The sequence below is a fragment of the Pelodiscus sinensis genome, chromosome 3, assembly GCF_049634645.1.
Source record: "Pelodiscus sinensis isolate JC-2024 chromosome 3, ASM4963464v1, whole genome shotgun sequence".
NCBI lineage: Eukaryota > Metazoa > Chordata > Testudines > Trionychidae > Pelodiscus > Pelodiscus sinensis.
Genome location: NC_134713.1, coordinates 92,979,087 through 92,993,539, shown reverse-complemented (window position 1 = coordinate 92,993,539; position 14,453 = coordinate 92,979,087).

Sequence of the window (14,453 nt, the reverse complement as noted above, 5' to 3'; positions counted from 1 at the left end):
AATAGTAAAGCTAGTTGCGTAATTTTCTAAAGTTCAGTGTCTCTAACCATTGCTAGTACCGACTTGATTTTCATAGTAAATTAAGGAATCCTTCAAGCGCTGCAACAGGGACAGATTGCCCTTTTCTTTTTTATTAAGAAACTGGAAGACTTACCTGGCATTGCTCAGGTTGGGGGTGTGGGGAGTCCAGGAATCAGGGCAGGGGATGGGGGCGGAGGCTCAGGGCAGGAGGCTCGGAGTTTGGGGGGTTCAGGAGTCAGGGTTGGGCATTAGGTGAGGCTCAGGATGGGGGGCTGTAGGTGTGGGGGGGGTGGAAGAGTCAGGTTTGGGTGGGGGCTCAGGCAGGGGTGGATGTGCAGGAGGTTGGGAGGTGGGGGGGGGGGGTTGAGAGGAGGTGGTGGAGGGCTCATGGCAGGAAGTGGGAGAGCCGGAACCTTCTCCTCAGGGCCAGCCCAAGGTGGCAGAGGCCACACGGCCCAACCACTGGCTTCTCTTAGGGGCTGGTCCAGGATGGGGGGGGGGAGGGGCTGACACTCAGCTGGTGGCTGCTTCCCAGGGCAGTCCAGGGTGGTGTGGGCTGTGCTTCCAATCAGCAGTTGCTCCCCAGGACTGCAGCACTTGCAGCCTCCTTTGGTCATTTGTGAGTATAACTCTCTGCTACCACAACTCTCCCTTTCCATTTCATGAGGATACGTCACATTTCACACACACCCCATTGTCTTGGCACAACCAAACGCTGACCTGGCGTTAAGTGATGATAAAAGGAAGCTGCCTGCCAAATTTGGTGGTCCTAGCTCTTAGGAGTAGTCCTTGAACAAATGAACTCACAGATGGACAGACAGACACACAGACAGGCACACATGCTCTCTCAAATATGTAGTAGATCAGTATGAGAACAGCTGTCACCTGTATCAACGCCATGATGCCTGGCATGAGGTAAATTTGTCGGTAATGGAGTAACTCTCTTACTTTGATAGTTTTTTTGCTATAGTTAGTTCCTTTCCCTAGCATGAGGTCAAGCCCCGTTTCCTGTAATCCTCACCCTAACTAGAAATGTTGATTGTGTTCTCTATGGCAGTGGTTCCCAATCTTTTTGATACTGGGGACCAGTAAACCCATTCACAAGCTTTTGTAGGACTGGTAACATTTATTTGCATATTTGTATATTCATTAAGCAAATGATGAATATGTAAATAAATTGTGTTGCTTGCCCTACCTGTCTGGTGGGTTGTTCCACCCCCCCCACCTCTTCCTGGCCCCAATCCCAGATACTTTATCAGCCAGCTACGGCTCCGCTAGCCGGGCACTCTGCGTCGGTGCGCATGGTGCCAGGCGGGTTGTTCCACCCCCTTCTCCCCCCGGCCCCAATCCCGGTCGCTTTATCAGCCAGTGCCAGCTCCCCCGGCTGTGTCTGGCGCTCGGCGTTTTGTATCAGTGCGCCCGGCACCGGCCTTCTCCCTGAGTCCTAGCGCCAACCAGATCTAGCCCCACTGCCCGGGACCATGCTTGGCAGAGAGGCCGCGGTGGCAGGCTCTCTCCCAAGAGGGCTGCGACGCCGCGCTTGGCTATCCCGTCACACAAATTAATAGGATCATTGCCAATAATTTTTCTAAGGACAGGTATTTTTTTTCTAAGGACCAGTACTGTGCCATGGTCCACACTTGGGGAAATGCTGCTCTATGGAAATGGAGTAGGTGGTATTGATCACTAAATGGCAAAGGGATGAATTGTTGAAAAATAGTAATGCTCTTAGTTTCTATAAGATTGTATGACTAGAAGACACTATTTTCCCATAGCAAATCCTATCAAATACAGTACATTTCGTTAGCTGAAACATTCCCTTTCACTTTAATACTACATATGCATTGATGGCTCCCTTGTTAGATTTTCATGGTTTAAAAGTGCAGATTTCAGCTGTCTGAGTAATCTTTTATGGCTTAAATTGCTGTCACTGGAGAGTGCATTAAGGGCAGCAAGTGTTCACAGTGTTAGTTTTACAATTTCTCTTAAACCATGAACAGGCTGATTCTCGCTAGCTTTCAAAGGGTTTTTATACTTCCCATTTAATCCTAACCCTCTTTTTGCTGTAAACATGAATATAATTAAAAAGGGTCAGAAAACTGTCAACAAAATTTGCAGGAAGGGTTGGCTGAAATATGGATTTTGTAAAAACAATTTGTTACAGAAAATCTCAATTTTGACAATGTTTTTATTTTTTTATTTTTTTTTGGAACAACAAAGACATTTGGGGGGGCAATGTTTTTTGTTGTTTTTTGCATTTTTGCTGTTTTTCATTTTTATATTACAAGAAAATGTCTTTGCTAGTTTCCCGCCAGTTAAAATGTAAAAATGAAATAATTATTTTTTTCTCTGCAGGTAACTTTTATAAAATTGTCTTATTGGTAAAAATTAGAAAAAAATCAAAATGAAGAAATGTAGGGGTTTTTTCTTCACTGTCTACATTTTTTGTCTTTTGCTGTGAAAAATTGATTTCTTGATGGGAAAATTCATATGGAAATTTTTCCTGTGAGAAATTCTGACAGGAGATGCTCAGGCTACGTCTGCAGTATGGGGTTTTTCTGGAATACCCTGCATCCAGGGAACATGTCTGCTCTTCCACTTTTTTTATGGAACAGCAGATGTGCTCTTTTGAAAGCCCTGCCTTCCTCCTTCCACGAGCTAGAAGGACTCTTCCGAAAGAGGAGGCTTTTCCAAAATGTGGCCCAGTGTAGACTATTTTTTCTTAGGGTGTGTCTAGACTACTGAGTTTTGTCGACAAAAGTGGACTTTTGTCGACAAAACTATACCAGTGTCTACACTACCGCTGAGTTCTGTCGACATAACGTCAACAGAACTCAGCAGTTTTGTCGACGCTGGTAAACCTCATTTTACGAGGCATAACACCTTCTGTCGACAGAGTTCTGTCGACAGAAGGTGTTATTGCCTGTAGGGTTGCGTCTAGACTACAGGGTTCTGTCGACAAAGCAGCTTGCTTTGTCGACAGAACTCAATGTGTCTGGACGCTCTTTGTCGACAGAAGTTTTGTCGACAGATACTGTTGACAAAACTTCTGTCGACAAAACCCGGTAGTCTAGACGTACCCTTACACTATATAACAACATAAGAACAGCCATACAGGATCAGACCAAAGGTCCATCTAGCCCAATATCCTGTCTTCTAATAGTGGCCAATGAAAGTGTCCCAGAGAGAGTGAACAGAATGAGCCAAAGCTCCTAAATTACTTAATTTTGAAAATTGTATCCTTATATTCTTTATTCTACAACAGCTCATCGGTGTTGTCATTTTATTATTTTTGCCAACACCTGTATAATATATACTTTCTTTTCAACCATCAGTACAGATTTCCATTGTTGCAATTCAGGGTAGCTGGCAATAAAATATAAGGCTTGGACAAAATATTCTTTAGTATCAGTGCCTTCAATATTCTGCTACATTAGTTCTCAAAATGGAAAATGTGCGATGGCTAACATAGGAATTAGTTTCGATATATGCAATTAATAACCAGATATGGCAAATTTTGTTTGAAATCTGCCTATATTGTGGGGTGGAGGGAGGAATTCTATTTCATTTTTAAGGCTTATTTAAACCCACCTCCCCACTTCAATTGATTTAATCTTTTCTAACTTTGTTTTTTTGGCATGGATATATACCCTTCTCTTTTGAATAAGAGGAGGTATATTCAATTATTTGAAAGAGGTTCCTCTTTTGTGGTAAACGAAAATATCAACTAATCCTCTCTCTTTCTAAGGTGCTGCAGGACCATTCAATGTTTTTTAATTTTTTTTCTAAGAGCAGTTAATGTTACTGTTGGAGATCTATGAAACTCTCTAAAATGAAGGGGGTTTGTGAAAAATGATAAACTTTTTACTAAGTTCATCTAATGTAAAGCTGACAAACTCCTACATTTTTGCATCCAAAATGCTAAAATACTTGGTACAATCTCAGTAAACCTTGATAGGGTCTCAATGAATGTGGGAAATTGGATGCACAGGTAGGAATTCTCTTGTCTAGAAATCTCTAGTTCAGCAACATCTGTGGCCCAGCAGAAGTTTGGTGGCCAACGGCCAAGGTCAATGGCAGGGCTGGGAGTGGGGCTGGGCCTGGGGAGTGTAGTGAGCAGCTGGATCTGGTGGCAGGACCAGGGAACACAGGCAGCTGGGAGGGGAGCTTGGCAGCTGCGAGAGCCTGGAGGCTGGCAGCAGGGGGCCAGGATTGACCCTTCCTTTCCCCCCCACCCCACCGGTTCTGCAAACTCTGGCCCTGAGGGTGCCGGACCAAGGAGTTCCAATCTGTAGTCCCTTTTTATTACTGTAATCTCTATTCTGATTGTTAGAAATCTCTTTGGACTCCTCTAGCTTTTCAACACTAACTACTGACATGACCTTCTGAAACATACCTGAGGCTATATGTATGAAGGCGTCAGGAGAGAAGGCTAATTTTAAAAATCTATATTTACTTCACTTTGTTATAGTTCCTGACCTTTCCAAATAGTCAAGCACCACTCTCACTTGTGACAATAGTGAAACACTCCAATAAAATGTGAACATAATGTTTTTTTTCTCAATGCCTATTCCATCACACACATCTTTTGTTCCCCTTTCTTCAATCACTGCTCATTTTTGTTTTGTGTACAGTCCATTTCAAAACTGGTTAGTGACAGTACAATGATAACTGACCTTTTCCTTGAAGCCATTATCTTACAATAGAAAGATACAACTTTAATCTACTGCTGTTCTGCACAGAACGTTGGCACTTTTGCTTTAGAAAATAGGAAGTAAATGTAATTCTTAACATTATTGGAAAACTCTTTTGCAATAAGCATGCCTTTCACATTTTACACATTTTAAACCTCTAGTGGTATGGTTTTATGAATTTGTTTTCAAATGTCTTCAAATTTGCTTGTTTTTAAGGAACAAATTCCTTAACAATTAGAAAAGTGGATGTTTTGCTGTATGCAGAGCTACCTTATTAATTACTATTGTTTGTATTCCAGTAATCTCTACCAAATCCAGCAGAGATAAGACGACTCATGGTCCCTTCCTTGAAGAGTTTACAAACTAAATGGACAATTGTTACATCCATTTTATATATGGTGAACTGAGACACAGAGGCTAAGTTACTTGCCAAAGATCACACAAAGAGCCTGTGGCAGAACCAAAAATATCATCCTTATCTCTTAAACCCCAATCTGATTCTTTAATCACATTATGATCATCCTTGCTCTTTTATCTCTGTGATTACAGATGCCTAAGGAGCAGATTCATAATGTGGAAACCTCAGCAGTTCTGATTTAGGTATTTATTTGTACTTCTGAGTATTTGACTGAGCCTAATCCTTGATCTCTCACTTTCTAAAACAACTATGGTGGATATCTCACAAGAACAGGCTTTTAGCAGTATATTTCTGTTTTCACTTCCAGCTGCAGACAAGTCTAAAAGAGCATGAAAATGAAACATAATGTGGAGAGGAAAGTTAACTGAAATGTTCCCAGTCTAGTTTGGATTTTTGGTGAAGCTCAGGTTGATTTTTCTAGCAAAATTATTTTTCCACCCTTTGCTTCAGCTATATCAATAGAATTAAAACACACACAAAAAATTTATCAGTTTGTACATAGAAAATCTCTGGCAAACAGTGTTCTAACAATGTCTGAGTGATCATAGCGCCTGTTTGTGAATGTCATATAGGGTATGTATAAAACTGTATATTTATTTTATAAATCCATGTGCAATATATAAATGCAGAATAGTCAGATTTGGCAGGAGAAAAGGCAAAGCACTTTCCTTAACAACACACTTAGTTCACTTAGTTGGCCCTTGCTTCTGGAAATATTTAGTTTACACTGGGCATGCTTGGGTGTACAGTGCAAGTATATGCTGTTAACTGACATGGTTATGCACTAGGCTGGTAGGCTGTCTATTACTACATTTGCCTGACACCTCCAATTAGAAGATCTTTTCCATTTGCTTATATCTTTGTCAAACTTCAATTGTTGTTGCTGAAATTTTCCATGCCAGATGTCTGCCTAAGAATGAACTTTGTTTGTTCAGAAGCTTCAGAGGGATAGACGAATTAGTCTGTAACTGGAAAAACGTAAAAAACAACGAATAGTCTAGCAGCACCTTAAAGACTATCAAACATGTTGATGGTATCCTGAGCTTTCGTGGGCACAACCCTCTTCTTCAGATGAATGGAGTTATTAAAGGTCCAGTTCCAAAATAAATAGGGGATGAGGGAGAGAAGAAAAAAAGATAAAAGGGGGGGGGGGGAAGTCAGTGTTCATGCTACATGAAGCTCAGAGAGAAGGAGCAAATTGTTCTTAAGTACCCATTGTTTGGTTTTTCAAGTCATTAGGACAGTGGTTTTTAACCTGGGGTGCACGCACCCCTGGGCGTGCAAGATACCCTTTCTGGGAGTCTGAGATATGTCAGATTCTTATGCTACATCTTAGGTTTAAAGAACTGACCTACTTCAACGATTTTTAATAAGGGGTGCGAGAACATATTTTGAGAACCAAAGGGGTGCAGGCTGCAGTAAGGTTAAGAACCACTGCATTAGGATATGGAAGGTGGTGTGCTAGTCAGGTAATGTCTTTATTCATACCTTTGTGATGGTCCCATAACTGTAAATGAAGTTAAGTTCCAAGGCTTTCCTGTGTATTCGATTTGTGGTATTGGCCTGGAACAACACACATTGGAGATCTATTAATTTGTGCCCAAGCAGGTTAAAGTGTTCTCCAACAGGTTTCTGTGTTGCCTTTTTAGATATCTTATTTGTGTCCATTAATTCTTTCCCATAGAGACTATCCAGTTTGACCAATATACATGACAATGTATTGCTGACATTTGATGGCATAGATCACATCAGTGGATGTGCAGTTAAATGAGCCCCTGATGTAGTGGCTGATGTGGTTGAGTCCAATGATGAAATTGCTTGGGTAGATGTGTGGACAGAGTCGGCACCGGGGCTGATTGCAGGGGTGGGTTCCTGGATGGTTATGATGGAGGTGTGCTGCATGGTTACTGGAAAGAATTTGTTTGAGGTTAGTGGGTTGTCTCTAGGTGAGGATTAGCATGTCCCCCAAGGCCTGTGAGAATGAGAGGGTCATTTTCCAGGATAGGTTGTAGACTCTTGATAATGCATTGGAGGGATTTAAGTTGTGGGCTGTAGGTGATAACAAGTGGTATTCTATTGTTTTCTCTTCTTGGCCTATCTTGAAGTGATTCATGTCTGGGTACTCTTCTGGCTCTGTTGATCTGTTTTTTCACTTCTCTAGGTGGGTATTTCAGTTTTAAGAATGCTCCATATAGATCCTGTAGGTGTTTTTCTCTGTCTGTGGGATTGGAGAAAATCCGGTTGTATCGTAGGACTTGGTTGTATACAATAGATTGAGAAATGTGTCTGGGATGGAAGCTGGAGGCATGAAGGTAAGTATAACGGTTGATAGGTTTCCACTCTGAGGTGGTGGAAATGTGTCTGTCATGTAATTGTACTGAAGTGTTAAGGAAGTGGCTCTCTTGGGTGGACTGATCCAGGCTGAGGTTGATGGTGGGGTGGAAGTTGTCGAAAGCCTTGTGAAATTCTTCAAGGGTCTCTTTCCTGTGGGTCCATATGATGAAGATGTCATCAATGTAGTGTGACTAAAGGTGCTAGAGACTGAGAGCTGAGGAAATGTTATTCAAGATCAACCATAAAGACATTAGTATATTGTAGTGCCATGAGGGTGCCCATGACTGTGCTGCTGACTTGAAGATACAAACTGTCTCCGAATCGGAAATAGTTGTCGATGAGGACAAAGTCACCTGTAACCAGGTGTGCAGTGGTATCCTCAGGGATGGTGTTCTTGATAGCCTGTAATCAGTCTTCATGGGGAATATTGATGTAAAGAGCTTCTATGTCTATGGTGGCCAGGATGGTGTTTTCAGGAAGATTACTGATTTTCTGTAGCTTTCTCAGGAAAACAGTGGTGTCTCGAAGATAGCTAGGTGTGCTGGTAGCATAGGGTCCGAGGAGAGAGTCAATATAGCCAGATAATCCTGTTGTAAGTGTGCCAATTGATCATTTCAGCCAAAACAGCTAAGCTATTTGCAAAAATGAAGCTAGGGAAGGGGAGTCTTGGACTGTTTGGGCAAGAAGACCAGTATAAGAACCCTGAGGAGTGGAAATTAGGACTGTGTAGGTAAGGAGAGTGGGACTGACACCAGAAGCCAGGGGACCGGAGACAGTAACAGGTTGGAGGGGGAGAAAGCAAAAGGGGTTAAGGCTGAGGCAGAGGGGAAATTCAGGGTCCAAGTCAAGGATACTGCCTGGGCCCACACAACCAGTACAGGATCTGTGCCACATGGTGGAGTCCAGGGACCCTACAAACCAGCCTCCTACCCAGGGCTCTCCTGGCACCACTCTGTGGAGGGATCTCTGGGTGGAGGGGTCTAGGGGCAGAATGTGTGGGAGGGCACTCCGTGATTCTCATCCTGCAGCCCAAGGAACATGCTGTGGGTAGCATAGGTTGAGAATCACTGACCTAGACTCATTTGTAACCTCACATTAGGAATTGTTGAGCCCGGGGTCCTAACCTCTGACTGTAGCATCTACATTGCATTATGCAGATCTAAGTCCAACTATCCACATCTCACACTTAGAATCATAGAATCATACAGTTGGAAGATACCTCAGAAGGTCATCAAGTCCAACCTTGTGCTCAAAGCAGGACCCCAACTAAATCATCCCAGCCGGGGCTTTGTCAAGTCTGGCCTTAAAAACCTCTAGGGATGGAGATTCCACCACCTCCTGAGACAATCCATTCCAGTACTTCACCACCCTCCTAATGAAATAGTTTTTCCTAATATCCAACCTAAATCTTCCCCTCTACAACTTGAGACCATTGCTGTTTGTTCTGTTATCTGCCTCCTCTGTTATCTGTCTCCTCTGAGAATAGCCTGGCTCCATCCTCTTTGGAACCCCCCTTTAGCTAGTTGAAGGCTGCTATCAAATTCCTCCTCACTCTTCTCTTGTGCAGACTAAATAAGAATGGTTCCCTTGGCCTCTCCTCATAAGTCACTTGCCCATATCCCTAATCATTTTCATTGCCCTCTGCTCGACTCTCTCCATTTTTTCCTCATCTTTTCTGTAGTATAGGGACCACAACGGCACACAATACTCCAGATGTTGACTCACCAGCACCAAATAAGGGAATAATCACTTCCCTTGATCAAATGGCAATATTCCTACTAATGCACCCCAACATGCCATTAGCCTTCTCAGCAACAAGGGCACACTATTGACTCATATCCAGTTTCTTGTCTACTGTAATCCCAAGGTCTTTTTCTGAAGAACTGCTACTTAGCCAGTCCATCCCAGCCTGTAGCAGTGCATGGGGTTTTTCTGTCCTAAGTGTACTTGTCCTTGTTGAACCCTATCCGATTTCTTTTGTCCCAATCCTTCAATTTATCTAGGTCATTTGGAGCCTATCTCTACCCTTCAGCATATCTACCTCTTCCCCTAGCTTAGTGTCATTGATGAGTTTCCTGAGGGTGCAAACCAACCCATCATTCAGATCATTAATGAAGATCTTGAATAAAACCAGTCCCAGGACCAATCCTGGAGCACTCTGCCCTAGTGCCCTCCTCTCTAGCCCTTTGGTCAGGGTGCAGTGTGGAAAATATTGACTGTCCACTAAGCTTGACTATTCAGTGGACAAAAAAATTGACCCATAGGCATGTAGGATACTTTTGGTAGTCTCTCAGAACCTGAGTCCAATTACACTGCAAAACAATTGGGCTTGAAGCATAGGTCTCAGCTTGATTCAGGCTTGGCTCCTCTATTCCCAGGGGATCCACAAGCCTTGTGGATAAGGGGGACATGGTAGATCTGGTATATCTAGACTTTACTAAGACATTTGATAGACTTGCATGACCTTCTTATTAATAAAGTAGGGCAATGCAATCTAGATGGGGCTACTATAAGGTGGGAGCATAACTGGTTGGAAAACCATTTTCATAGTGAAGTTGTCAGTTGCTCATAGCCATACGTGGGGTTTGGGATCTTCATCAATGATTTAGATAATGGCATGGAGAGTACATTTGTAAAATGTGCAGATGATACAAAGCTGAAAGTGTTCAAGGAAGATAAGATTATAATTCAAAATTATTTAGACAAACTGGAGAAATGATCTGAGGTAACTAAGGTGAAATTCAATAAGAGCAAATGCAAAAGTACTTCTCTTACAAAGGAACTGTCAGGTGCACACGTGCAAATAAGAAATGAATATGTAGGAAAGAGTATGATTAAAAATATGACCTATGAGAGAAAATTGAAAGAAATGGGTTTGTTTAGTCTGGAAAAGAGAAGACTGCGAGGAGACATGTTAACAGCTTTTAAGTGCTAAAAAGCTGTTGCAAGGAGGAGGGAAAAAATTATTCTCCTTCACCTCTGATGACAGGACAAGAAGTTTAAATTGGATCAAAGGAGGTTTAGGTCAGACATTAGGAAAATCTTCCTAGTTGTCCAGTTACTAAATTCTAGAATAAATTGCCTAGGAGGTTGTGGAATCTCCATCATTAGAGATTTTTAAGAGCAGATCAGGCACAAACCTGTCAGGAGTGGTCTAGATGGTGCTTAGCCCTGCTTTGAATGCACGGGACTGGATTTGATGATCTCTCAAGGTCCCTTAGGGCAGTGGTGCACAATCTTTTTTGATATGCGACTGCCCACGGGGGTCGCCAAATTTGAGTGAGGGGGAAAAAAAAACGGCCCCTTTAATTATTGGGCTTCCTGCCACTTCCCAACCCCCACCGTGTGTATGTCAGGCACCGAGCTGGGAAGCCAGGTAAAGCAGCCAGCCAGACCCAAGCACTGCAACCCCCCAGGAAGGGTTGTGCACTGCTGTCTTAGGGCATGTCTACACTACAAAGAAGATTGACTCTCCAGAGATTGATCTTCTAGTGTTTGGTTTGGTGGGTCTAATGTAGACCCCTAAATTGAATGTTGAAGGGAGCCTCTGCAGATGTCCATGTGCTCCTGTCAGCCTCCCACAGAGTGGACAGGAATTTATGATACATTAATTGTGTGGCTGGAGTCAATGTAACTGGAGTTACATATCTTAGGTCAACCTTCCGCTCCACTGTAGACCAGGCCTTACAGTTCTATGATTCAATAGAATATAAATAGCCTCCCCCCCCCAATCATGCGTACATTTGGGTCAGCAAGATTGGCAGTGCAGTGACCTTCTTCTCTCCTGGCCTAACTGCTTACTGATCTTCCTCTTTATCCATGTACTTTCTCCCCACCTGTAGTAAGGGAGCCCTTAAAAGGTCCCTACCCCTTTTCTTCTAGCTAGCTGGACAAAGACCTCCCTATCTCTCCTTGCCTACATGATGGCTGTAGTGAGCACATACTGTACAGTTCAAGAAATTGCCTATATCCTTGACATCTAGGGTGAGTGCGAGGAGTTGCAGGTCTGATATGTGGCAAATCATTACAAACCACACATGTCTCATACTTCACTGTACTTGCTCACTTTGAGCAATACAAAAGTTTGACTGTAAGCAGAATGAGTTCCCTTCAATTGCATTGAAGCAATTTGGGAATTTCACTATAATAAGAATTCTCACTATGTGCTAGTTCATTTTCCGTTGATTCAACTGCACTACATGTAGGCTATGTCTACAGTGGCACCCTTTTCCGGAAATGCTTAAAACGGAACAGTTTTCCATTATAAGTATTTCCGGAAAAAGCGCGTCTACATTGGCAGGATGCTTTTCCGGAAAAGCGTTTGTGCCAATGTAGACGCGCTTTTCTGCAAAAAAGCCCCAATCGTCATTTTCGCGATGGGGGCTTTTTTGCGGAAAACACTACTGTGCTGTCTGCACTGGCCCTTTTCCGGAACAGTTTTCCAGAAAAGGACTTTTGCCCGAACGGAAGCAGCATAGTTTTTCCAGAAAAACACGGACAATTTTACAGTAGATCGTCAGTGCTTTTCCGGAAATTCAAGGGGCCAGTGTAGACAGCTAGCAAGTTATTCCAGAAAAGTGGCTGCTTTTCCGGAATAAGTGGCCCAGTGTAGACACAGCCATAGTGTTTGAATTAGATTGGGTATGAATGGTGTAATAAGCTAAAACAGCCTCACATTTTTTATCTTGAGGAAAAGTAATTGCAATTTATTGCACTCTATCTAACATTATGGAATATTTTAATTTGATGCCAAGATCCATGAAATATATTTTAAAGGTCTTTTGCCTTATAAGTATGACTTAGAGACTATTTGATTTATGCTAAAATTTTATCTTAATGCTTTTAATATAGATGTAGATGCCTACTTCATTTTAATCTCTGCTTCAAAATTTAATACATTATTTTATGTACTGCCCTTGTCAACCAAAATTACCACCTTCTGAAAAAACAGAGGTTTGAGGGTATCCCTTCCTCTAATTAATGACTGGAAGCAGATTTTAATTCCATGGTTCCAATTAGCAAAGTCTCTCATTTCAATTATTGCATTTTAGTTCTATAGAAATGTGTTTCTATATTATATGTGGAATTAGCAGATGTAATTTTCATAACATCTTACATATATAAATATCCCATGTCACCTTTAAAGTGTATACCGGTGTCATCTTAGATAAATAGATATGGTTTCACTAGTATTTGCAACTTTCCTTATAATCCCTTACATTTACTAACTAGAAGAAAAGCATAGGGAATGCTGCAAACACTGAGATAATGTTGTTTATTTACTTAAAGCAACTGGCAATTTTTAAAGAGGTTCTGAAGAAATAGGTGAGTATTTGCCAAGCAATGCCATATGTTTATCACAGTTATTACCTATTTCCACTGTATGGTTATATGGCCATCGCTTACTTTTTAATGGAGGTCATTGTATAGTTTAGATATAAATATAATCCTTTTGAGAACTGGAGACACACATCAGAGACCAGAGGAAAATGGAACTCCTACAGGGGACTTATTTGTGAGGCTCTGAAGGAAATCTGGTTTATATTACAATACAAGCTTTCCTGCAGAGACGGACATGGGGAATCTTTACAGAAAATATGACATTCTTCAACATCCAATATAGCTGACAGCAGCTCTCTGTATATAACCTTAGGTAAATATCTTTGCTCTTAAATCAGTTATGGATACAGGAAACCTTCATTGGATCACTATACAGCTTTCTCTAACTTCCTTTTAAATTAAGTCAGAGAAGTACAGCTTAAGCTAGTCTAGCCTTAATATAAACATGTAATTTCATAAAGTCTTGTCTACATTACACAGTTTTATCAACAAAAGCCAGGTTTTGGTGACAGAACAGTGGAGGTGGAGGTGCAACAATGCTCCTCCTGTGAATTTAACTCTTTTACTACGTCAGCATCATGAACCCATTTAGACAAGTGGCATAAAGCACTTTGCATCAAAATTAGGATGACTAGAGCTGCTCACAGAGGGGAGGAGGGAAAGGGAACAACTACCTCAAAGCTTGGCAGATTAAAAGGCTAGCCCTCCTGCCTCACCCTTCTGCCCAAGGCTTCTCCCCTTCCAGGGGCTCAGAGCTGCCCCCACCCTCCTCACACACACACCTTGCCCAGGGCCTGGTGAAATCTGTTGGCCTCACTGAGAGGGACTAGTATCAGTGTGGACAGTGGGCTTGTTTATGTTGCCCTAAGTGGCTCCAGAACCTCTCTCCTAATCAGTTGTCCTGCAGTCAAGTACTCAGACATGTATCCCTCTTCCTATTTTCCTGGTGTAGAAAGCTCACATTGCATCTTCCCATCTGACCATGCTGGCTTTCAGCAGCAAAGGCATGCACTGGAGTTGCTGAGCCTGTGGGGAGAGGACATTCTGGAGTCGCAGCTTCAATCCAACCACAGGAACTTGACACCTGTGAGCGGGTTTCTCGTGCCATGAGAGAGAAGAGGAAGGAGAGAGACATGCTGCAGTGCTGTGCTAAGGACAAGAAACTGAGGTAATCAAACCAGAAGACAAAGAGAGGCCAACCATCCCTGTGGTGTCACAAGCATGCTGCTTCTGCAAGGAGCTGCATGCCATTCTCAGTGGTAGCCCCGACCTCAACTGCTAAGAGCATTATAGAGGGACTGCTGGCATCAACCAGTGGAGTCATCCCCAAGGAGAAAGTGGTGGACAAAGAGGTCGAGATAGAGGAGGATGTGGGACAGAGGACAGGCTCATCCACTGGCATGGTACATCTGGACCTCTTTTAACTCTGCAGGGGTTTAGCCAGTCCCAGCAGTCTGTCTCTGGCATGCCTGAAGCAGGAGAGAGGAACTTCAGTAAGCTCATTTTACTTTGATACTGCACAGTTGCGGGAGGTAGAGGTGTCCTTTATTTTGTTACGTGAATCATGTGGGGAAAAGGGATTGAAATTAACAACACTAGGTACCGTTTGCATCTGCTGCTCATTTCCCTGTGCAGCTACCCAGTAG